Source organism: Curcuma longa, unplaced genomic scaffold (assembly GCF_044706935.1).
Source record: "Curcuma longa cultivar G26 ecotype Majalengka, Jawa Barat unplaced genomic scaffold, ITB_CL_G26_1.1 contig_16725, whole genome shotgun sequence".
Lineage (NCBI taxonomy): Eukaryota > Viridiplantae > Streptophyta > Magnoliopsida > Zingiberales > Zingiberaceae > Curcuma > Curcuma longa.
Window position 1 is genome coordinate 1 of NW_027430428.1, and position 24,723 is coordinate 24,723.

General features: G+C 38.3%; 3 pseudogenes; all 3 read left to right on the forward strand.

Annotated features, from left to right (window-relative positions):
• The first annotated feature begins 401 nt into the window (after positions 1–401).
• On the forward strand, positions 402–1,640 carry LOC141816453 (GABA transporter 1-like; annotated as a pseudogene).
• An 8,570-nt stretch (positions 1,641–10,210) lies between these two features.
• On the forward strand, positions 10,211–12,201 carry LOC141816451 (GABA transporter 1-like; annotated as a pseudogene).
• An 8,445-nt stretch (positions 12,202–20,646) lies between these two features.
• On the forward strand, positions 20,647–22,263 carry LOC141816452 (GABA transporter 1-like; annotated as a pseudogene).
• The last annotated feature ends 2,460 nt before the right edge of the window (positions 22,264–24,723 follow it).

The window sequence follows — 24,723 nt, forward strand, 5'->3', positions numbered from 1 at the left end:
GTTCATGGCTGCACTGCGGCTACCATTTGACGACGTCGATCGTTGCGCCGGCGCTGCTGAGCCTGCCGTTCGCTTTCGCGGCCCTGGGTTGGGCGGCCGGCGTGGTCTGCCTTGTGATGGGCGCCGCCGTCACCTTCTACTCCTACATCCTCCTCTCCCTCGTCCTCGAGCACCACGCGCTGCTCGGCCGCCGCCAGATCCGCTTCCGCGACATGGCCCGGGACATCCTCGGTACTCACGCTTAATAATTTCCTTGCACAAGTTATTGCCGACGATTCAGATTGCATCGCATGCATACGATTTTGTTTGTATTACACCAAACACAAAACAATTAGTAGCATAAAACATTTGGCAGTTTGTTTCTTTGTTTGGATGGAACAGGGCCACGTTGGGCTCGTTACTACGTCGGACCTGTCCAATTTGCCGTCTGCTTCGGCGTGTTGGTTGGCCAAGTGCTCCTGGGAGGACAGAGCATGAAGGTGATTCGTCAGTCGATCATTAAACTATTTATGTTTCTAGTAATTGATCATCAATTTCCTGACTTGAATCATCAGAGCATTTACCTGATCGCGAGGCCAGATGGGACGATGAAGCTCTACGAATTCGTGATCATATTTGGGGCCTTCTTGTTGATGCTGGCGATGATCCCCTCCTTCCACGCTCTCCGCCACATCAATCTCATCTCTCGTCCTCTGCCTGGCTTACAGTGCCTGTGCCACTGCAGGCTCTGTTCATGCAGGCCACTCCGGCAATGCTCCAATGAAAGACTTCTCTCTCCCAAGTGATAACCAAGATCGCATCTTTGGAATGTTCAATGCCATCTCCATCATCGCCACCACCTACGGCAATGGCATCATTCCGGAAATCCAGGTATGAAACTTTTTGCGACAGAGTAGGGCGAGCAAGATAACCCTATGCTTAATTCTCAAGGGGAAGATGTTCTTGGCAGGCAACAGCAGCTCCTCCGGTGACAGGGAAGATGTTCAAAGGCCTGTGTCTCTGCTACACAGTCGTGGCCGTGACGTTCTTCAGCGTGGCGATCTCTGGTTACTGGGCATTTGGGAACAGAGCCGAAGGCTCTGTCACATACAATTTCATGCTCGACGACGGCACCATTCTGGTCCCCAAGTGGTTCCTCACGATGACCTACGTCTTCATCCTCTTGCAGCTATCAGCAGTGGGAGTGGTGTACTTGCAGCCGACGAACGAGGTGATCGAAGGCCTGTTCGCAGACCCAACGAAGCCTCAATACTCCGCCCGCAACGTCGTGCCGAGGATCATCTTCCGAACGCTTTCCATCGTGATCGCAACCCTCATCGCCGCCATGCTTCCTTTTTTCGGCGACGTCAACTCGATCATCGGTGCCTTCGGTTTCCTGCCACTCGACTTCGTCGTGCCATCGGTTCTCTACAACCTGACCTTCCGTCCCTCGAAGAGAAGCTTCTTGTTTTGGCTCAACGCCGTCATTGCTACTGTGTCATCAGCGTTGGCGGTGCTTGGCTCCATCTCGGCGGTCAGGCAGGTGGTGCTCGATGCCAAAACGTACAAACTTTTTGCTGATGTCTGACTGGAGGATACAATACATGTTCAGCTGTGAACATAGCCACAATAATGAAGTTTAACATAGAAATACTTGTGGAGTTCCTTTCCCTCTTTTTTCCATTTGCTAATCGGAATGGAAATATCAATTAGTGTTACATGCCTTTGCTAGGGGTTTGATCAACAAAATTTACCCAAATCGATACCTCTTTGTGGAATCAAACTATAAACCAAATGGAAGGAAACTGACAGTCAAATTGATGCTTACAAAACTAACTAAGGCAATCATTAGTCCAAATAAGATCGGGAATTGGAGAAGATAGGAAGCTTGGTAGTGGAGAAGAAAGTTGCTTCTCTATTGATGGCAGATCGACAATGACTCAGTGAAAGAATGGAATTGAGGCTGGATTGGTTGAGTGGAAGGTGCTACCGGATCTGTTGTAGGCGTAGGGAAACCCTTTGCATCTTCTACAGCTTCGGCGAGGCTGGATTGGAATCGACGACGATTGGTAGTGGTTGAAATGAAGATGGTCGGAGATGGTTGAGGAAGATGAACCTCTTTACCTCTGGATGATGATGAGTGGTGGGCAACCGGTTAAGTAGGGAATCCCCTAGACTTATCCGATGGTCGGCGTTGATGGAAAAGGTCAGCGATGGAGGAAGGAGATGATCGGGGCTTAGTAGTGGCGCGCAGATGAAGGAATCTCATATGTTGGCGGATGTAGATGTGGATGGATCACCGAAGCTCGAAGGAATGGCTGGAAAGGGAAATCCCCTTAATCCCTGTGTATGACCGAAGCTTGGTGATCAACAATGGAGGAAGAAGAATGAAGCTTTGCTCCCGCTCCTCCAGCCCTGTTCTGTCCAATTGGGTTGAAATTGTGATTCCAAGGTCCTGTAGCATTCTCTTTTAAATCCTAACTGTTTGATCGTCCTAGATCTGAATCAATGCCCAGGATCGGCCAAAACTACGTCAACAATCAGAATCATTCCGAATCTGGATCGACAGTTGGAATCAATCCAAATTTGGATCAAAGGCTCTTGTATCAACGGTGGTGATTTTCTCTCCCTTTGATTCGGATGGATCAGATCATGATGGATGGCTCACAATCTTCCTGATCTTAATTGAACGATCTAGATTAGACGATATTAGATCTCCTCATTTAAATATGGCCTTAAGCTTAATTTGGTTCGATCTGACTTAAGTCCCTGGTCCAAATTCATGTTATGCAAAACCAAATTCAAATTCTTTAGACAAAATGTCATAAATATGAGATAAATTGTATTTTAGCCCAAATAGAAATCAAACTAGTGAAATGTAGCATGAATATGAAATTAGACACAAAAATAGATAAAAACATAAGTATACATGTCAAAATCTTGTATCAAAATGTTGGTCATCGGCAATTAAGAAAATCAAACTCAGCGATCTAATTAATTATTATGGTAGGTTTAAGTTATTAGATGTGAGGTTTATATGTGTAGAACTTGTTAATCTGCATCGTTATCATTGATGGGCTGATAAGGTTGAGTTTATAGATATAGGACATGATTCCCATTGGATTAGATATTCTTAGAGATCTCTACACTATCCATTGGTAAGGGAACTACGGTGTTGAATTCATAAAGAAGTATAATTCTTGTTTAGAAAAAAAATGAAAATCCCAGTAGCCACATCTCTAGGGGTGGTCGGTCCGGTCCCACGGAAGTTTTCCACCGACCACTAGGGTAAATCGGGAAGCGCCACACTGCCGAGGGTGGTCGGCCCGGTCCACGAAAGTTTCCCACCGACCACCAGGGTAAATCGGGAAGCGCAAACGGCGGCCAATCCAGATGCCCAGCATCCTTTGATTGCGTTTCCCATTTGGAGGAAAATTCCTACAAATACGCCGTAGCTGGGGATCGACCGCGGGTCCCTGAGTTACAACCCGGATGTCCTATCGTTGCACCATTGCCCCGGGGACTATAATTCTTGTTTAGATAGCTTACTATAAGTGATTTCAGAGCCATGATTATTTCATTGATTTCTATAACGCTAAAGTGAGGGTTTTCATCAATTTAGGTGTTTTACGCTAATTAGGACAAAACAAATATGAAATGCAATAACATTATTTACGATTACTTTTATTATAATATTATCAATATAATTTATTTTTCATTTAGTGAAAACTTCAATGCATAAAGGTGGCCATTGGCATGATCTCCCGTCCTCTCCTAGATTCCTTTAATTTGTCATACTCTATTTCACCATCTGATAATTTCTTTGTAAGATATTCTTTGAAATTTGATAAAGTACATATTGAAAATATCTTGTCTTATCCTCCTTTATTGAAGTTATTACTATAAATTTAAATTCGATTAAAAAAAATCATTAAACATATTCGAATTCATCTAAATTTGATAATTTTAAATATAAAATAATTATTATTTTTAGTCAATTGAACCGAGTCAATTCTTTAAAAAAAAAATGGTTTTTAGTCAATTGCACCGAGTCAATTTTTTTAAAAAAAATGAAATTCGCCATTTCAGTGATTCCACGATCATATGTGAAGATATAAATTGAAAAGTTACAATTGACCACAGCAGCGGAAGAGGATATTATTTCAACTTTATCAAAATTTGAATCTTTATCCTCTTTCATCATCCTAACGAATTCAATTATGTTTCGAGATAACAAAATCAATTTGATTTTATCCTAACACGGAGACTAAGCAGCAGCACACGGTCCGCCACCTCCTCGCAGCCTCTGCATGTGCCCTCTTCTCTCTCTGTCTCTTGCCTGTATAAAGCAGGGCCAAGGAAGTCACTCTGTCCAGTCGGAGTCGCAGGCCACCGTACAAACCATGCAGCAGCGGCAGCAGCGGCAGCAGCACCAATGACGTTTAAAACGATGCACTCTTTTTCCCATCTCACGCTAGACAGCAGATTCACGGAGCACGCGCAGATGCGAGTAAACAGAATTTTTTACTTACTACTGATATTAATTCGATTTAATTAAACTTTTACTCACTTTATATTGAATTGGATAGAGTCATTGAGCTGACATAGCAAAGTAACATTTGAATTACAATGGAGCAAACGAATGATTATGCGTAAGCAGTCAATTGATTGACGGATTCCAATCACAATAACAATCAATGGCGGAGCCAGCCCGGATGATTTACCCGGGCTGATCTCCGATGGTGGGCTATGCCGACGAGCTCTGAGTTATTTTATCCGGGCTAGCTCTTCTATTTTCTTTAAAAAAAAAAAATTTTTACGTAAATTTAAACTGTTTCGCCGTGGAGCACCCGGGCTATAGCCCGGGTAAAGTAAAACGTGGCTCCACCCTTGATAACAATCCTATGAAAAAGGAATTTTGTGGAGATTTTGAGCTACGATTGTAAGCCGATTCTTGGAGGGTTTATGAGCAAGTATTGTTGCATTCCAGACCTTTAGAAAGCAATTCAAAGTAACTATAAAATGAGGAAAGCATAGATTCATTATTGTAAAATTATTTCAGTTACATTACATCTATTTTTTTTATTGTATCTTTGGATTCTTGCTTGTGTTGTTTGTAAGAATAGGTTGTTGTTAGAGATTTCTCTATCTCTGAAAGGTGTTTGATAAGAGGAAGAATAGTAATGTTACCACTAGGACTATTGGTCGTGGAGTAGGAATCGAGCATTCCGAACCATATAAAATCAAGGTGTTGTGTGTTTGTTTTTTTATTTTCCGTTACACATTAATCCTTCGTAAATGAGCACACAATCAACGAACGAGAAACATGAATTGCTATTCAACCCTCCGGCCTCTAGCGACGTCAACGATCTCAACAAAAACTTTCTAGTAAACAATTGATCCCAATAGTTGACTACCCAATCGACTCAACTATAAATAGAACCATTCTATTCACTAGCTCTTTGGACCTAGTTGATTGAAATCCAACACTAGTTGATTGCTCCAAACTACAAACCCAAGTCAACTTTAGAGTTTTGGTTTGTAGACAATTGACTGTTACACTTCAATAAACTACAACACTAATCTATTGATGTTCAACATCAGTCGATTGATCATCCTTATACCCCCAATCCTATGTTAAGGTTTACCCTCATCTCCCATGGATATAGATCACTCAACTCTCACAACTCACTTGAGACTTACCTTTATAGCATGAACTTGCCTTAAAGCCATATTCCTTCATGCCTAACATCCTTCAGATGCAACCAAGCTCACATCTCTTCTCCATGTCATCCTTCATGCCTTTTCCTTTGAAGTCTATTTTCTTATGTCATCATTCTCACTGTCTCAATGCTTCTTATCATGTAGTCCCTCGGTATACATCATGCAATCTTCTTCAATCTCATAGAGCTCGAGCATTAAGTTGCCAACTTGGTTGCACTCGAGGTCAATTCTTTAGAGTTGCTCGAACACCACCTTTGTACGTTTCTCGTTTTACGATCCCTTAGATATTGCATACCATCCTTCTCTGATCTCTTTGGACCTTCAAGCTACTAAATGTGTCATCTTGGCCATGCCAAGCAATGAGCTCTACAAACTTCAGGTGTATTTCTATAGTCCCTATACATTTAGACATATACATCAAATATAATAGGCATAGTCTAACTCAAAACTTTTTTCAAATATCAAAATCGAAGATCACACTGGACTACTTGAGACAGGATTGCATCAACACCTCTAAGGTTAGGAAGTGATGAGAGAAGTCGATCCTATGAGTTTGGGTGAACCTCTAAAGTTAGGGAGAGACATGATTTAAAAAATTAGAAGATAACTCCAAAGTCATCAGGTTAAGGAGGAGAGTTTACGTTCCTACATCATAAAGGAATGTTTGTTTTTGAATTAATAAACAATTGCTTGGAACATGTCTTAAGTAACAAGGAGTAAAGAGGATATTCAGCAAGTTCACATCTTACTAGGTGTTCCTCTTTCTTCACGAGAAGGTGAATTGTGTTGATCTTGAGCATGGACTTTTGTACCTGCAAAGGCACCCATGGGGACCTTGGTGATGTGCTATTTGGCCTCTCTCTAGGGAATGCCTTTATAATATTGGGTTGCAAGGGTGCAAACATAGTATCACATCTAAAACACATAAAAAAGATCATGAGTTTAAAAGGATGGAAGATATCTCCATTGGTATGAGGCCTTTTGGGTTGAGCCCAAGAACAAAACCATGAGGGCTTAGGCCCAAAGTGGGCAATATCATGTCATTATGAAGATATTTTGATTCCATCGGTCCTAACAAATGAGACCGCTCTTCACCGAACTAACCGCTGGAAGAGTCATAATCCAGATCTAACCATGTGGGTTGAACCTTAAATAAAGAAAGTGGATACTCCCATGTCTGAATCAAGAGGACCAGACACCAGGTAGAAAATCTTAGTTGCAGCTAGGCAAGAAGTCCTAGTAGATCGGGTGGATCGAGGGACAGAAAGTCCTGGTGGACGAGGGACAGAAAGTCCTGGTGGACATCAAACGGAGGATTTTCGTTTGAGGGGGGCCTGTGGTCCTTTGTTTGAAGGGGGGATTGTTGGGTTGCAAGAGTGCAAACATAGTCCTACATCTAAAACACATAGAAAAGATCATGAGTTTAAAAGGATGAAAGATATCTCCATTGTTATAAGGCCTTTTGGGTTGAGCCCAAGAACAAAATCATGAGGGCTTACGCCCAAAGTAGGCAATATCATGTCATTGTGAAGATATTTTGATTATATCGATCCTAACATATAAGACTAAGAGAGTTATTATCGGTACATTAGTCTCCCTGTGTTTAAGATATCGTATGTCCGTCAATTAAAATGAGTTACTGACAACTCATATTTAATCGACATCTAATCCAAGAGTAGTACTACTCAACCTTATTATTATGCGGACAAGGTCCACCTGCAGGGTTTACATGATAATCCTTATGAGCTCCTTAAGGGGACATCATCAACCTAGATTATAGGACACAGTTTCCTTCTATAATCAACAACACACCATGTACATAATACTACTTTCCAACTCATCGGGCCTATTGATCTATCGATCTAGACCTCACCCTTTGATGAATTAAAGAAGTATATATTAAACACACGTGTTTGTTATTATATCGGGATTAAGAGCATGTACATCTATAGTAACAGAGGTTTAGTTCGATTATATAGTCAGTATAAATCGAACAATCCTCAGATGGTCCTGCTCAATACACACTAAGTGTACTAGTGTAATTCTATAGTCAAGACAGACTAAGACCAAATTACACTACAACCACTCCGATGGTTTGTCCAATCCATCTTGGTTGTGAACACTGTTTATAATCTATAAGAGACTGATAACATGGTCTTCTGTATGTGACTCCGCACACCATGTTAGTCTACAGTATAGATTAAATGGACACTACAAAATATTGACCAAATGTGATTCTCATTTCAGAACGTTTATTTACATAGTTAGGATTCTAGTATACATCCCAACAGGCCTGTACTTGATCTTCCCAACAGGTCGAGTAACTAGTTTCTACTTGTTGGTTTTTAGTCGTTGAGCCTCCACAACATTAACATATTTCTTGGCTTGTCCGACGAGTGCATCATAGTCAAAGGGAGACTTTTTCATTAGAGATCGAAAGCTCTCACTCTCGGAGGCCTTGAGAGAAAGCACTAGCTAACACTTAGGAGTGGCAGAAGGTAGTTTCAATGTTGTCTGAGTGAATTGTCGACACTTAGAGGGCGTTTGATTGGGGATTATTATTGATAATCATGGTTATCTGTCCAAGGTTATCAATGATAACTTTATTTGGTTCAAGTTATGATCAATTCCCAAGTAATATAGCATCACCGCCACATCAGCAAATGAGTTATAATCTGGGAATTCGATTACCTTCCCAGCCTAAGATTTTCTACAATTTCGGAGGTTAATTAATTTTTTTCAAAATTACCCTCCGATTTTAAAACTAAGTTAATTGAATGTATCGTAAAACTTGATTGAAATCGATTTAATTAATTTAATAAATTTTAATTTAAATATTTAAAAATTTTAAAAGAGATAATTTATTTTATATAAATTTAAAAAATAAAATAAAATTAATGAATTATATTTATTAATTTAATAAATTATTTTATTAAAATAATTATTTTAATAAATTATTTTATTAATATATATAAATTTATTTTAAATTTTTAAAAATAAAATTAAAGAATCATATTTATTAATTTAATAAATTATTTTATTAAAATAAAATTAACAAGTTATATTTATTAATTTAATAAATTTTTATTAAAATAATTATTTTATTAAAAATATATATAAATATATTTTAAATTAAAAAGTAAAATTAATAAATTATATTTATTAATTTAATGAATTATTTTATTAAATAATTATTTTAATGAATTATTTTATTAATAATATATAAATTTATTTTAAATTTTAAAAAATAAATAAATAATATTTATTTATTTTATATATTATTAATTTATTATCATCATTAATATTATTAATTTAATTTAAATTATTTTAAAAATTAATTGAATAAAGGGTAATTTAGTAAATGTTAAACTGGTTATGTTTTATTTCCTCCAAATAAATAATTGAACCAAATAACATTAGGTTATATTTTATATCCTATAACCTTGGTTATGTGATTACTTAGTAATTACATAACCAAGGTTATATATGATAATTTGAACTAAACGCACCCTTAGAATCAATGACCACAACCAGCTGGGGCATCAGATCCTCCATTCCACTGTGATTGCTAGTAGCGATGACGTCGTTCTTTGTACGCATGGCACTTAATAGGACTCGGGGAGTAATCAGTGTTATGGTGGGGATTGTGGAGGTGGAATGAGGGGGAGGGGCAAGGACGTCCTAGGGCCCTTCAATTTTTTTATATGCTATATATATTGTATTTATTAAATAATAATAATAATAAATTTATTTTTTAAAAAATATGAGTTTGATTGGTAAATATGTAATTTTAACTAAGATTTATTTTAATCAATAATTTTAATTTTTACTAGCTAAATTAGATTTGATCGATAATTTTTTAATTTTTTATTAGTTGAAGTTAGATATGATCAATAATTTTTAATTTTTTACAAATCAAAATTAAATTTGATCTATAATTTTTTCCTTTTTACTAGTGAAATTTGACGCAATGATAAAGTTGCTTGATTAATGTTTATAGTATTCAATCATGAAAATAACCTTTTGTAATACATAAATTATTTTTTTAAATTACTAATAGAATTAAAAATCTTTAATAATATTTTATATAAAAAATTATTTTTAAAAAATAATAAAATAAAGTATTCAATGATTTACTTTATTAATTATTCAAATTCTGATTATGACGCGGAGTCATGTTCATTTTTGAACTTTGATAGTAAATAAATTTTTTTTTATAAAATCGAATTGATCATGTTCAAAATTAATCAGATAATAAAATGATAAAAAATTAACTCCAATGTAATCTGATGTTGAGAGGTTGACTGATTTATATCAACTCCATGTGGATTCTTTTGTTGAATATATTTTTTTCAGGAATTGTGGTATCAATTAATTGGCAAATGGGTAAATTAAAGTTAAACCAATCGCAACACGTTCTCTCCTTAACATCGAAACCTCAGCCTTACTTTGATATATATAAATCATTGCAGTTCTTTCTCAATTAATATAATTAATCGAGATACAGGATAGCAAGTGTCGCTCGGCTCCTGCCTCCATGGCCGCTGCTGAGGACGAGGAGGTGGCTCATAGCCATGGCATGCCTCCTGCTGCAACCGCGCAAAAGCAGAAGCTCGACGCAGGAGCGCTCTTTGTTCTTAAATCCAAAGGTCGTCGTCTCTAATTCCCCCTTTTTCTTTCTTTCTTTTTTTCCCTGAAATCAATTGATCGATTAATTAGTTTAGGGTCGTTGGTGGTGCTGCTGCTGCAGGTTCATGGCTGCACTGCGGGTACCATTTGACGGCGTCGATCGTTGGGCCAGTGCTGCTGAGCCTGCCGTTCGCTTTCGCGGCCCTGGGTTGGGTGGCCGGCGTGGTGTGCCTCGTGATGGGCGCCGCCGTCACCTTCTACTCCTACAACCTCCTCTCCCTCGTCCTCGAGCACCACGCGCTGCTCGGCCGCCGCCAGATCCGCTTCCGCGACATGGCCCGGGACATCCTCGGTAACTCACGCAGCCTTGCACAAATCCTTGTCCACGATTGAGATCGCATGCATACGATTTTGTTTGTATTACACCAAAGTCAAAACAAAACGAATTAGTCAATAGCATAAATCAATTGGCAGTTCGTTTCTTTGTTTGGATGGAACAGGGCCACGTTGGGCGCGTTACTACATCGGACCCGTCCAATTTGCCGTCTGCTTCGGCGTGGTGGTTGGCCAAGTGCTCCTGGGAGGACAGAGCATGAAGGTGATTCCTTAGTCAGTCGATTACTAAACTATTTATTTATGTTTCTAGTAATTGATCATTAATTTCCTGACTTGAATCATCAGACCATTTACCTGATCGCGAGGCCAGATGGGACGATGAAGCTCTACGAATTCGTGATCATATTTGGGGCGTTCTTGTTGATGCTGGCGATGATCCCCTCCTTCCACGCTCTCCGGCACATCAATCTCATCTCTCTCGTCCTCTGCCTGGCTTACAGTGCCTGTGCCACTGCAGGCTCTGTTCATGTAGGGCACTCCGGCAATGCTCCAAGAAAAGACTTCTCTCTCCCAAGTGATAACCAAGATCGCATCTTTGGAATGTTCAATGCCATCTCCATCATCGCCACCATGTACGGCAACGGCATCATCCCGGAGATCCAGGTATGAAACTTCTTGCGACAGAGTTGTAGAGCGAGCAAGATAACCCGTAAGAAGATGTTCTTGGCATGCAGGCAACAGCAGCTCCTCCGGTGACAGGGAAGATGTTCAAAGGCCTGTGTCTCTGCTACACAGTCGTGGCCGTGACGTTCTTCAGCGTGGCGATCTCTGGTTACTGGGCATTTGGGAACAGAGCCGAAGGCTCTGTCACATACAATTTCATGCTCGACGACGGCACCATTCTGGTCCCCAAGTGGTTCCTCACGATGACCTACGTCTTCATCCTCTTGCAGCTATCAACAGTGGGAGTGGTGAGCACTTGCAGGAATCAGGTATAAGAAGCAGAGGGCATAGATTTGAATAATTTGACCGAGTGTATTCTGCAGGTGTACTTGCAGCCGACGAACGAGGTGATCGAAGGCCTGTTCGCAGACCCAACGAAGCCTCAATACTCCGCCCGCAACGTCGTGCCGAGGATCATCTTCCGAACGCTTTCCATCGTGATCGCAACTCTCATCGCCGCCATGCTTCCTTTTTTCGGCGACGTCAACTCGATCATCGGTGCCTTCGGTTTCCTGCCACTCGACTTCGTCGTGCCATCGGTTCTCTACAACCTGACCTTCCGTCCCTCGAAGAGAAGCTTCTTGTTTTGGCTCAACGCCGTCATTGCTACTGTGTCATCCGTTGGCAGGCTCCATCTCGGGTCAGGCAGGTGGTGCTCGATGCCAAAACGTACAAACTTTTTGCTGATGTCTGACTGGAGGATACAATACATGATGAAGTTTGCATAAACAAAGACAATTATCATCGGCCCTACAATAAAGATACAGATAAGTAAATCCCGATACACAATGATCTCATAGGTGGGAGGACATTTGGGATACAATTAAAATTTCATTTAGAAATGCATATAAAAGATTTTGAGATTATAAGATAAAAGATATCTATATTGATATGAATCCTTTTGAGTAAAGTTCAAAAAGATTTAGATTCAAGTCTAAAATGGACAATATCATACTTGGGTACACTAAAGTTGAAAAGCTTTTTAATATGAGAGAGATCAATACTTTATGGTGTTGGTTAATCAAATGTTAATTGTAATACTTTTTAGAATAAAAGAAGTTTAACATAGAAATACTTGTGGACTTCCTTTCCCTCTTTTTTTCCATTTGCTAATCTGAATGGAAATTTTTGAAGAATGGAATGATGAGATTCAAATGGATTTAATGGCTAGAAGAATAACTATATATTGGGAGAAATCCTGTAACCGTATTTGCACCTAACCTTGATTGTTCATTGCTTATACTTGACTTTCTCTATTTCAGCATAAAGGTAGAATTCTCCTTTCAATGGTTTTATATGATCGGTCTCACGATCATCTATGAGAAAGTAAATTAAAAAATTACAGTTGATCACGACAGAGACTTTCTCTATTCAATTCAAAGTATGTGCTCATGTCTTCAATATGTATTTTATCTAAAGAGATTTTTTAAGATAAACTATACTAGCAAATTATTTTAGCAAAATTTTTAGCTTCTTTTGGAATATTCGTGATGTGTGAACTAAACCAAACAAAGAAGTTTGCAAGAGACTTGTTGTAAATTTCTCTAACAAAGAAGTTTGCAAGAGACTTGAATTAGTCAATGATTAGTCAAGATAAGTCAATGACTTAAAATGGCAATGCAAATCATGCCTTTCTAAATTTTTGATACACTATTTTCACCATCGAGACACCCTTTTAGGTGGTAGTGTTGGATTTTATCTCTATTTGGTAGACTTACATGTTCCTTGTAGACACGTGGATATATGCCATTGATATAACTTCTGTATTATAGTGATATGATATTAAAAAATTTAATGCTGAACGTCTCTATACTAGATGTAGCATAAGGATGAGGATGACTTAAATTGAATGATAATTCTTAAGATTGAATTTATTTACAAATGATTTTGGAGTTGGGTATAAGCTGTAAATTCCACTGAATAATGAAAGACAATCTAAGTTAATCTAAATTAGGATTGCAATGAATTAAAGGAGAACAAACATTCAAAAAAACCTAAACTAACCTAACCTATTTGCATTGAATAGAACATAAATAAACTACGAACACAAATCAACTCGTGAAATTGGAAAGTAGAAATCTAAACTAACTTAACTACTACACTGAAGTAAACAAGAGAAGAGAAGCAACAATCAAACCCTAGCAAAGGCATGTAACACTAATCAACTAAACTAACAATCCACATTCATGATCAACAAAATTTTACCCAAATCGATACCTCTTTGTGGAATCAAACTATAAACCAAATGGAGGGAAACTGACAGTCAAATTGATGCTTACAAAACTAAGGCAATCATTAGTCCAAATAAGATCGGGAATTGGAGAAGATAGGAAGCTTGGTAGTGGAGAAGATCAACCTTTGCATCTTCTACAGCTTCGGCGAGGCAGGATTGGAATTGATGACGATTGGTAGTGGCTGAAATGAAGATGGTCGGAGATAGTTGAGGAAGATGAACCTCTTTACCTCGGATGATGATGATGGTGGGCAGCCGGTTAAGTAGGGAATCCCCTAGACTTATCCGATGGTCGTCGTTGATGGAAAAGGTCAGCGATGGAGGAAGGAGATGGTCGGGGCTTAGTAGTGGCGCGCGGATGAAGGAATCTCATATGTTGGCGGATGCGGATGTGGATGGATCACCGAAGCTCGAAGGAATGGTTGGAAAGGGAAATCCCCTTAATCCCCATGTATGATCGGAGCTTGGTGAACGACGATGGAGGAAGAAGAATGAAGCTATGCTCTGGCTCCTCTTGCCTGTTCTGTCCGATCGGGTTGAAATTGTGATTCCAAGGTCTTGTAGCATTCTCTTTTAAATCCGAACTGTTCGATCGTCCTAGATCTGAATAATGCCCAGGATCGGCCAAAACTATATCAACGATCAGAATCACTTCGGATTTGGATCGACGGTTGGAATCAGTGCAAATTTGGATCAAAAGTTCTAAATATTGATCGATGGTGGTGATTTTCTCTCCTTTGACTCGGATGGACTAGATCATAATGGATGACTCAGATCTTTCTGATCTTAGATGAACGATCTATTTTAGACCATATTGAATCTTCTCATTTAAATCTAGCCTTACGCTTAATTGGATTTGATCTGACTTGAGTCCCTAGTCCAAATTCATGTCATGCAAAACCACATTCAAATCTTTAGACAAAATGTTACAAATATAAGATAAATTATATTTTAGCCCAAATAGGAATCAAACTCGTGAAATGTAGCATGGATATAAAATTAGACACAAAAACAAGTAAAAACAAAAGTATACGTGCCAAAATATTGTATCAAAATGTTGGTCATCAATCATTAAGAAAATCAAACTCATTATGTGATCATAATTAATTATTATGACAGTTTTGAGTTATTAGATGTGGAATTTATATGTGTAGAACTCGTTAACCCGCATCGTTATTATTGATGGACTAATAATAGATTGAGTTCATAGATATAAGACATAATCCCATTGGATTAGATATTCTCAAAGATCTCTATCCTATCCATTGATGAGGGGACTACGGCACCATCACCCAATTCCTTCAGAAGACCAATCTCCTTGTCCTTCTTTTATGATAATTTAAAAACAATGATTACTCCACTACATTCAGGTCATAGTTATTTTCAACCATTGTCATTTCAATTTATTAATATTTTCTATTGTTGTTGAATTCATAAAGAAGTATAATTCTTGTTTAGAAAACTTACTACAAGTGATTTCAGAGCCATGATTATTTCCTCAATTTCTATAATGCTAAAGTGAGTGTTTTCGTCAATTTAGGTGTTTTATGCTAGATTAGGACAAAACAAATATCAAATGCAATAACATTATTTACGATTAATTTTATTATAATATTATCTATATAATTTATTTTTCATTTAGTGAAAACTTCAATGCATAAAGGTGGCCATTGGCGTGATCTCCCGTCCTCTCCTAGATTCCTTTACTTTGTCATAGTCTATTTCACCATCTGATAATTTCTTTGTAAGATATTCTTTGAAATTTGATGAAGTACATATTGAAAATATCTTATCTTATCCTCCTTTATTGAAGTTATTATAAATTTGAACTCGATTCAAAAAAAATCATTAAACATATTCGAATTCATCTAAATTTGATAATTTTAAATATAAAATAATTATAATTTTTAGCTAATTTAACAAAGTCAATTCTTTTGCAAAAATAGAATCCATCTCTTGAACATTACACGCAAGACAAGATTCTTGATCTACAAAGACAAGTTGCAAAGTTATCCCAGTGTCTAGTAGCACAAGATCATAAAAATCAGCTCTCAGATCGGATGGATCGTCGTTGTGGTCGTGATCCTGGTGGTGATAGGCAGGTTTCAACTGAAAAAGTCTCGCACCGTGATCGTAGCATTCGAGATGAGATACTTCAAGATCTATAGAGACAAGTCACAAAGTTATTCCAGCATCTAGAGGAGCAAGATCATAAAAGTCGTAAGTTCCTTTATTCTCCTTTTGAAAATTCATTAATTTCCAATTGAGAAGAGATATCGAAACATAGGTTTGGTTTTGAGAAATTCGGGATCAACCGCCCCACCACCTACAATTTCAAAAGAACACCGGCTCCGCAGCATCTCTATGTCCCTCCTTCCTCCTACGACGACGAGAACAACCATGAAGATGAGGACCTCGACAACATTGAGGCGATCACAGGAGGTGACGATAAGATCAAAATATTTGGTGATCCAGTTTATGACAATACTGACGAAGAAGAGATAGACCTAGACGAAACGTTGATCGAAGACCAAATGTCTGATGGTAATCAGCAACATGGTTCATCTATTGACGAAGTACAAATCTCTATCGTCTCACCTTGCATTGATTCAACATCCTAATTCATTTAGCATGAAGAAAATGAGATTGAGTTACAATGTTTAATGGTGCAAGATCTTGAAGATCGTGAGGTACATGGTCAAGATCATGACAGGCAGGTTCTAGATGAGGAAGCCTTACACTATGATGGTAGTGTTCGAAATCTTAAAGGTTATAAGTTCTTTTCTTTTTACTTGGATATAATTTTTCTTGAGAAAGATATGGATGACAAAATTAAAATAGTCGGTGATCCAATTTATGATGAAGACGAGACCGAGTCAATTAGCGAGCCAGTGTATGACGAGGTATTTTATGATGATGATTGTGAGATTCTAGATGACAGGATATCTGAGGATGTAATTTATGTTCCATTAGAAGTACAACAACCGCCTAGAGATTTGACTAAGTTAATATCAGAGGATCTTCCTTCCATTCCTTCCATTCCACCACTTACACGACGACTTTTGATTCATCAGTACTTAAAGATTTTTTATTTCGAAGACACTATCCTGAACTCGAGAATGAGTTCTTTTCAACCTGGGCCATCTGATGCAGGAGCATCTAGCAGCACGATTCGTTCATGTCTTCCGATACAATTATATTCCCCTCTGAGCTGTGACGAGAAAAACTCGAGGCTACCAACCTCCCTTTTGAGTCTTGAAAAAGGACGATTGAGACTACCGACAACGAAGATGATCAATCCATGGCCTTCTAATGTTATAATCATGAGCGGATCGATAAGGATTCCTGAAGTCCAGCAACTATTAGAAGATTTTGCCGAATTGATAACAGATGATCTTTTTCTTGGGGACCACCTGACACTATTTTAAACTCGAGGATGAGTTCTTTCAACCTGGGGTGACTGATGCAGGAAGATATAAAGATTGGGCCATGTGAGATACTGCAGAAGATCAATGATAATACATACAAGTTGTGCCTTCTGAGTCACTTGAAGACTTCCAACGTTTTTAATGTGAAGCATTTGAGTTCGTATTCGGGGGATGCTGATGATACTTCTATGAACTCGAGGACGAGTTTTTTTCCAACCTGGGGCGACTGATGCAGAAGGATTTGAAAATTTTTATTATTAATTTTGATAATTTTTATTTTTAGTAATTTTCAGAGTTCTTTTCACCCTGTTAAGAAATTTCTTCGAGTTGATGGTTTATTAATAGGCACATCTTGCGTGTAACATTCAAGGTGTGAGACTTCCTCTGTCGGAACTTATCTATCACGATCATGATAACCACCATGATGATGATCCATCGGATATGAAAGCTCTGATACCAACTGACGTCGGGCGGGATAGCAATTATCCCGGGGGCAATATTGAATCCGTTGGTTCGACTGCGAACGTCGAAAATAATCTTCTAAAACCTATTAATTCGAAAGAATAACAAGAGATAGGGAAATAAATGACATTGCCGAAAATATTATTAAACCAAAACTTCTTCTCCCTAAACATCAACTCATAAGATATTTATATAGACTCAAACTCTAAGAAAGATTCCTAAAAAAAAGAAAAATTTCTTAGCAAATTCAAAAAGAAAGATTCCTAATAAAAAAGAAAATTTCTTAACAAACTTGAAAGAAAGATTCCTAATAAAAAGAAAAATTTCTTAACAAACTCAAAATCCTAAACAACTTCAAATATAAAATCTTAAGAAAATTTCTAACAAACTCAATTCCTAAAAATCCTAACGGATTTAAGAAAATCTTAAAATAAAAAAATAGAACTTTTCAAAACTACTTTAAATACCAAAAACTCTGAAAATTACTAAAAATAAAAATTATCAAAATTAAAAATAAAAATCTTCAAATCCTCCTGCATCAATCACCCCAGATTGAAAAAAACTTGTCCTCGAGTTTATATATAGAAGTATCATCAGCATCCCCCAAACACAGTCTCAAATGCTTTATAAAAAACGTCGGAAGTCTTCAAGTGACTCAGAAGGCACAACTTGTATGTATTATCTGATCTTCTACAGTATCTCACATGGCCCAATCAAGTACTGGACCTCCCTATCTGATACCATAAAAAGGCGTGTTTTAATAAAAAGGAAATTTTCTTAACAAACTCGAAAAGAAAGATTTCTAATAAAAAGATAAATTTCTTAATAGACTTAAAATCCTAAAAATCCTAAATGGACTTCAAATATAAAATCTTAAAAAAAATTTTTAACAGACTCATGAAATTTCTAAAAATCCTAAAGGGATTTAAAAAATCCTAAAATAAAAAATAGAACGTTTCAAAACTACTCTAAATACTAAAAACTCTAAAAATTATTTAAAAATAAAAATTATCAAAATTGATAATAAAAATCTTGAAATCCTCTTGCATTAGTCGTCCCAGATTGAAAAAAATTTGTCCTCGAGTTCATAAAAGTATCATCAGCATTCCCTGAACACAGACTCAAATGCTTCACATTAAAAATGTCGAAAGTCTTCAAATGACTTAGAAGGCGTAACATGTATGCATTGTCATTGATCTTCTAGCATTATCTCACATGGTCCAATCTTTAGATCTTCTTGCATTAAAAACCTCAGTCTACTTGGATATATATATAAAAAAAATGATAATTCTCTGTTAACCTCATTGACTATCTCTGAAGATGATCGATCTGGCCCCATAGAAATTTATCACCGGCCACCTACTTTGATATATATAAATCATTGCTTTTCTTTCTCAATTAATATAATTAATTGAGATACAGAATAGCAAGTGTCGCTCCTGCCTCCATGTCCGCTGCTGAGGACGAGGAGGTGGCTCATAGCCATGGCGTGCCTCCTGCTGCAACCGCGCAAAAGCAGAAGCTCGACGCAGGAGCGCTCTTTGTTCTCAAGTCCAAAGGTCGTCGTCTCTAATTCCCCCTTTTTCTTTCTTTTTTCCCCTGAAATCAATTGATCGATTACTTAGTTTAGGGTCGGTCCACATGTTGTTGGTGGTGCTGCTGCAGGTTCATGGCAGGGCCGGCTCTAGGCATAGGCCACTAAGGCCTATGCCTAGGGCCCTTTTTTAATTGGGGCCCAACTTTCAATATATCAATATATATATTAAAAAATAAAAATTATTAAAATAAATTTATTAATTGGTTTAATCGATTAGAGTCCCGAAAACCCCTTAAAATTCTCAAAAAATTCTAAAAATCGTTCACCTTCCTTCCGCTCTGAAATATGAATCCCCGATTTGAACCGAAATTTCCAAGTCGCCGTTCGCCTTCGCCTTCGCCTTCGCCCCGCCCTGTGGCCTGCGCGGCTGCGCCTTCGCCCAGCCCTGCCCTACGAGCCCTTCGCCCGGTCCTGCGCCGTCGCCTTTGCCTTCACCCGGCCTTGCGCACCTTTCGCCCCGCCGGCCGGCCCTGCGCCTTCGCGACTTCGCAGCTTCGCCCGGCCCTGTGCACCCTTCGCCCGACAGCCCCGACCATGTGCCAGTGCGCCTTCGCCTTCGGGCGGGCCTGCGCGCGCTTCGCCTTCGCACCTACGGCCTACGCCTTCGCTTTCGCGCCCTAACCCTTCGGCCTTCTCGCCTTTGTCGGTGAGCACTGATTTTTTTATTAAATGATCTTTATTATTTTATAAAATGACTTTTATTATTATGATTTATTTCATCATTAAATTGCTAGCATGTTTTGATGATTCAATAATCAGACTAATTACTTCATTTAATTTGATCAATGACGAGATAATTCTGATTGAAAAATTGAATGAAAATATAATTTTCATGTTCATGAACGAATTGAATTAAGAAATAAATATATATTGATAGAATATGTAAATATTTCTTAAATATATATTGATAGAATATGTAAATAAAATATTATAAATTGATCTTTCTTCTGTATATTAAATAATTTTTTAGGGTAAAAATTAATGTATCTGATTAATGATTAATGTATGTGTTTCTTCAGGGTGAAAAATTTTTAGAAAGTTGAAAGTCTTGAGGGCATATTTTTTCAAAATTAAAATTAATAAAGTCTTATTTACGTTCAACTATGTCTCAAGAAAGATTAAATAATTTAGCAATGTTATCAATTAAAAAAATTTATTATTAAAACTTGAATATGAAAATTTAATTAATAATTTTACTTCTAAAAAAGCAAGAAAATTTAATTTTATATAAAAAATTTATTTTAAAAATTAATATTTTAATTTATTTTAAAAAAATTGTAAACCCATCATTGTCGATCTCAAGTCCGAATAAAAAAGGGTGAGAGAAATTTTTTTAAATAATAACAATTATTTTAAAAAACAATTACCTAGGACCCCCTGTAGGCTTGAGCCGCCCCTGGTTGTCGGTCCCAAATCTGAATGAAAAAAGACGAGGAAAAATTTTATATTTAAAAAATATATTAAAGGTCTAAAAATAATTTTAGCCTAGGGCCCCATAAAACCTTGAGACGGCCCTGGTTCATGGCTGCACTGCGGGTACCATTTGACGACGTCGATCGTTGCGCCGGCGCTGCTGAGCCTGCCGTTCGCTTTCGCGGCCCTGGGTTGGGTGGCCGGCGTGGTGTGCCTTGTGATGGGCGCCGCCGTCACCTTCTACTCCTACATCCTCCTCTCCCTCGTCCTCGAGCACCATGCGCTGCTCGGCCGCCGCCAGATCCGCTTCCGCGACATGGCCCGGGACATCCTCGGTACTCACGCTTAATAATTTCCTCATTTATTTTTTACTATCCTTGCACAAATTATTGTCGACGATTGAGATCGCATACTATTTTGTTTGTATTACACCAAAGTCAAAACAAAACGAATTAGTCAATAGCATAAAACATTTAGCAGTTTGTTTCTTTGTTTGGATGGAACAGGGCCACGTTGGGCTCGCTACTACATCGGACCCGTCCAATTTGCCGTCTGCTTCGGCGTGGTGGTTGGCCAAGTGCTCCTGGGAGGACAGAGCATGAAGGTGATTCCTTAGTCAGTCGATTACTAAACTATTTATTTATGTTTCTAGTAATTGATCATTAATTTCCTGACTTGAATCAGACCATTTACCTGATCGCGAGGCCAGATGGGACGATGAAGCTCTACGAATTCGTGATCATATTTGGGGCCTTCTTGTTGATGCTGGCGATGATCCCCTCCTTCCACGCTCTCCGGCACATCAATCTCATCTCTCTCGTCCTCTGCCTGGCTTACAGTGCCTGTGCCACTGCAGGCTCTGTTCATGCAGGGCACTCCGGCAATGCTCCAAGAAAAGACTTCTCTCTCCCAAGTGATAACCAAGATCGCATCTTTGGAATGTTCAATGCCATCTCCATCATCGCCACCATGTACGGCAACGGCATCATCCCGGAGATCCAGGTATGAAGCTTCTTGCGACAGAGTTGTAGAGCGAGCAAGATAACCCGTAAAAAGAATGTTCTTGGCAGGCAACAGCAGCTCCTCCGGTGACAGGGAAGATGTTCAAAGGCCTGTGTCTCTGCTACACAGTCGTGGCCGTGACGTTCTTCAGCGTGGCGATCTCTGGTTACTGGGCATTTGGGAACAGAGCCGAAGGCTCTGTCACATACAATTTCATGCTCGACGACGGCACCATTCTGGTCCCCAAGTGGTTCCTCACGATGACCTACGTCTTCATCCTTGCAGCTATGCAGCTATCAGCAGTGGGAGTATTCTGCAGGTGTACTTGCAGCCGACGAACGAGGTGATCGAAGGCCTGTTCGCAGACCCAACGAAGCCTCAATACTCCGCCCGCAACGTCGTGCCGAGGATCATCTTCCGAACGCTTTCCATCGTGATCGCAACCCTCATCGCCGCCATGCTTCCTTTTTTCGGCGACGTCAACTCGATCATCGGTGCCTTCGGTTTCCTGCCACTCGACTTCGTCGTGCCATCGGTTCTCTACAACCTGACCTTCCGTCCCTCGAAGAGAAGCTTCTTGTTTTGGCTCAACGCCGTCATTGCTACTGTGTCGTCAGCGTTGGCGGTGCTTGGCTCCATCTCGGCGGTCAGGCAGGTGGTGCTCGATGCCAAAACGTACAAACTTTTTGCTGATGTCTGACTGGAGGATAATGCATGTTCAGCTGTGAACATAGCCACAATAATGAAGTTTAACATGAAACACAATAATGAAGTTTGCTGATGTCTGACTGGTGGAGTTACCTTTCCCTCTAAATTAGGATTTTTCCATTTGCTAATCGGAATGGAAATATCGTGAAATTAGTGTTACATGCCTTTCAAACCCTAGCAAGGCATGTAACACTAATCAACTAAACTAACAATCCACATTTACAAAATTTTACCCAAATTGATACCTCTTTGTGGAATCAAACTATAAACCAAATGGAAGGAAACTGACAGTCAAATTGATGCTTACAAAACTAAGGCAATCATTAGTCCAAATAAGATCGGGAATTGGAGAAGATAGGAAGCTTGGTAGTGGAGAAGATCGACAATGACTCAGTGAAAGAATGGAATTGAGGCTAGATTGGTTGAGTGGAAGGTGCTACCGGATCTGTTGTAGGCGTAGGGAAACCCTTTGCATCTTCTACAGCTTCGGCGAGGCTGGATTGGAATCGACGACGATTGGTAGTGGCTGAAATGAAGATGGTCGGAGATGGTTGAGGAAGATGAACCTCTTTACCTCGGATGATGATGATGGTGGGCAACCGGTTAAGTAGGGAATCCCCTAGACTTATCCGATGGTCGGCGTTGATGGAAAAGGCCAGCGATGGAGGAAGGAGATGATCGGGGCTTAGTAGTGGCGCGCGGATGAAGGAATCTCATATGTCAGTGGATGTGGATATGGATGGATCACCGAAGCTCGAAGGAATGGTTGGAAAGGGAAATCCCCTTAATCCCTGTGTATGACCGAAGCTTGGTGATCAACGATGGAGGAAGAAGAATGAAGCTTTTCTCCCACTCCTCCAGTCCTGTTCTGTCCAATTGGGTTGAAATTGTGATTCCAAGGTCCTGTAGCATTCTCTTTTAAATCCTAACTGTTTGATCGTCCTAGATCTGAATCAATGCCCAGGATCGCCCAAAACTACATCAACAGTTAGAATCACTCCGAATCTGGATCGACGGCTGGAATCAATCCAAATTTGGATCAAAGGCTCTAGATATTGATCAATGGTGGTGATTTTCTCTCCCTTTGATTCGGATGGATCAGATCATGATGGATGGCTCAGATCTTCCTGATCTTAACTGAACGATTTAGATTAGACGATATTAGATCTCCTCATTTAAATTTGGCCTTAAGCTTAATTTGGTTCGATCTGACTTAAGTCCCTAGTCCAAATTCATGTTATGCAAAACCACATTCAAATCTTTAGACAAAATGTCATAAATATGAGATAAATTGTATTTTAGCCCAAATAGAAATCAAACTCACGAAATGTAGCATGAATATGAAATTAGACACAAAAACAGATAAAAACATAAGTATACGTGTCAAAATCTTGTATTAAAATGTTGGTCATCGGCAATTAAGAAAATCAAACTCATTATGCGATCTAATTAATTATTATGGCATATTTAAGTTATTAGATGTGAGGTTTATATGTGTAGAACTTGTTAATCTGCATCGTTATCATTGATGGGCTGATAATGGTTGAGTTCATAGATATAGGACATGATTCCCATTGAATTAGATACTCTGAGAGATCTCTACATTATCCGTTGGTAAGGAAACTACGGTGCCGTCACCCAATTCCTTTATAAGACCAGTCTTCTTGTCTTTCTTCTATGACAACTTACAAACAATAACTATTCCACTGCATTCAAGTCATATTTATTTTCAACCATCGTTATTTCAATTTATTAAAAATATTATTGTAGATCTTCGATGATACTAGATCTGCTTATTTTCTAATATTGTTGAATTCATAAAGAAGTATAATTCTTGTTTATATAACTTATGATTTTAAAGCCACGATTATTTCATCGATTTCTATAATACTAAAGTGAGGGTTTTCGTCAATTTAGGTGTTTTATGCTAGATTAGAACAAAACAAATATCAAATGCAATAACATTATTTACAATTAATTTTATTTTAATATTATCAATATAATTTATTTTTCATTTAGTGAAAACTTCAATGCATAAAGGTGGCCATTGGCATGATCTCCCGTCCTCTCCTAGATTCCTTTAATTTGTCAATACTCTATTTCACCATCTGATAATTTCTTTGTAAGATATTCTTTGAAATTTGACGAAGTACAGATTGAAAATATCTTATCTTATCCTCCTTTATTGAAGTTATTACTATAAATTTAATCTATTCAAAAAATCATTAAACATATTCGAATTCATTTAAATTTGATAATTTTAAATATAAAATAATTATTATTTTTAACTAATTTAATAGAGTCAATTCTTTTGTAAAATATATTTCAAATCCGTCATTTCAACGATTCTACCAACTTTTATACTTTTTCATCGCAATCAACTTAATTATGTTCCGAGATAATAAAATCAATTCGATTGTATCCTACTTATTACTTCAATAAAATATGACCAACGGTTTATTATTTTGTTTTGTTTTGTTTTTCAGCAT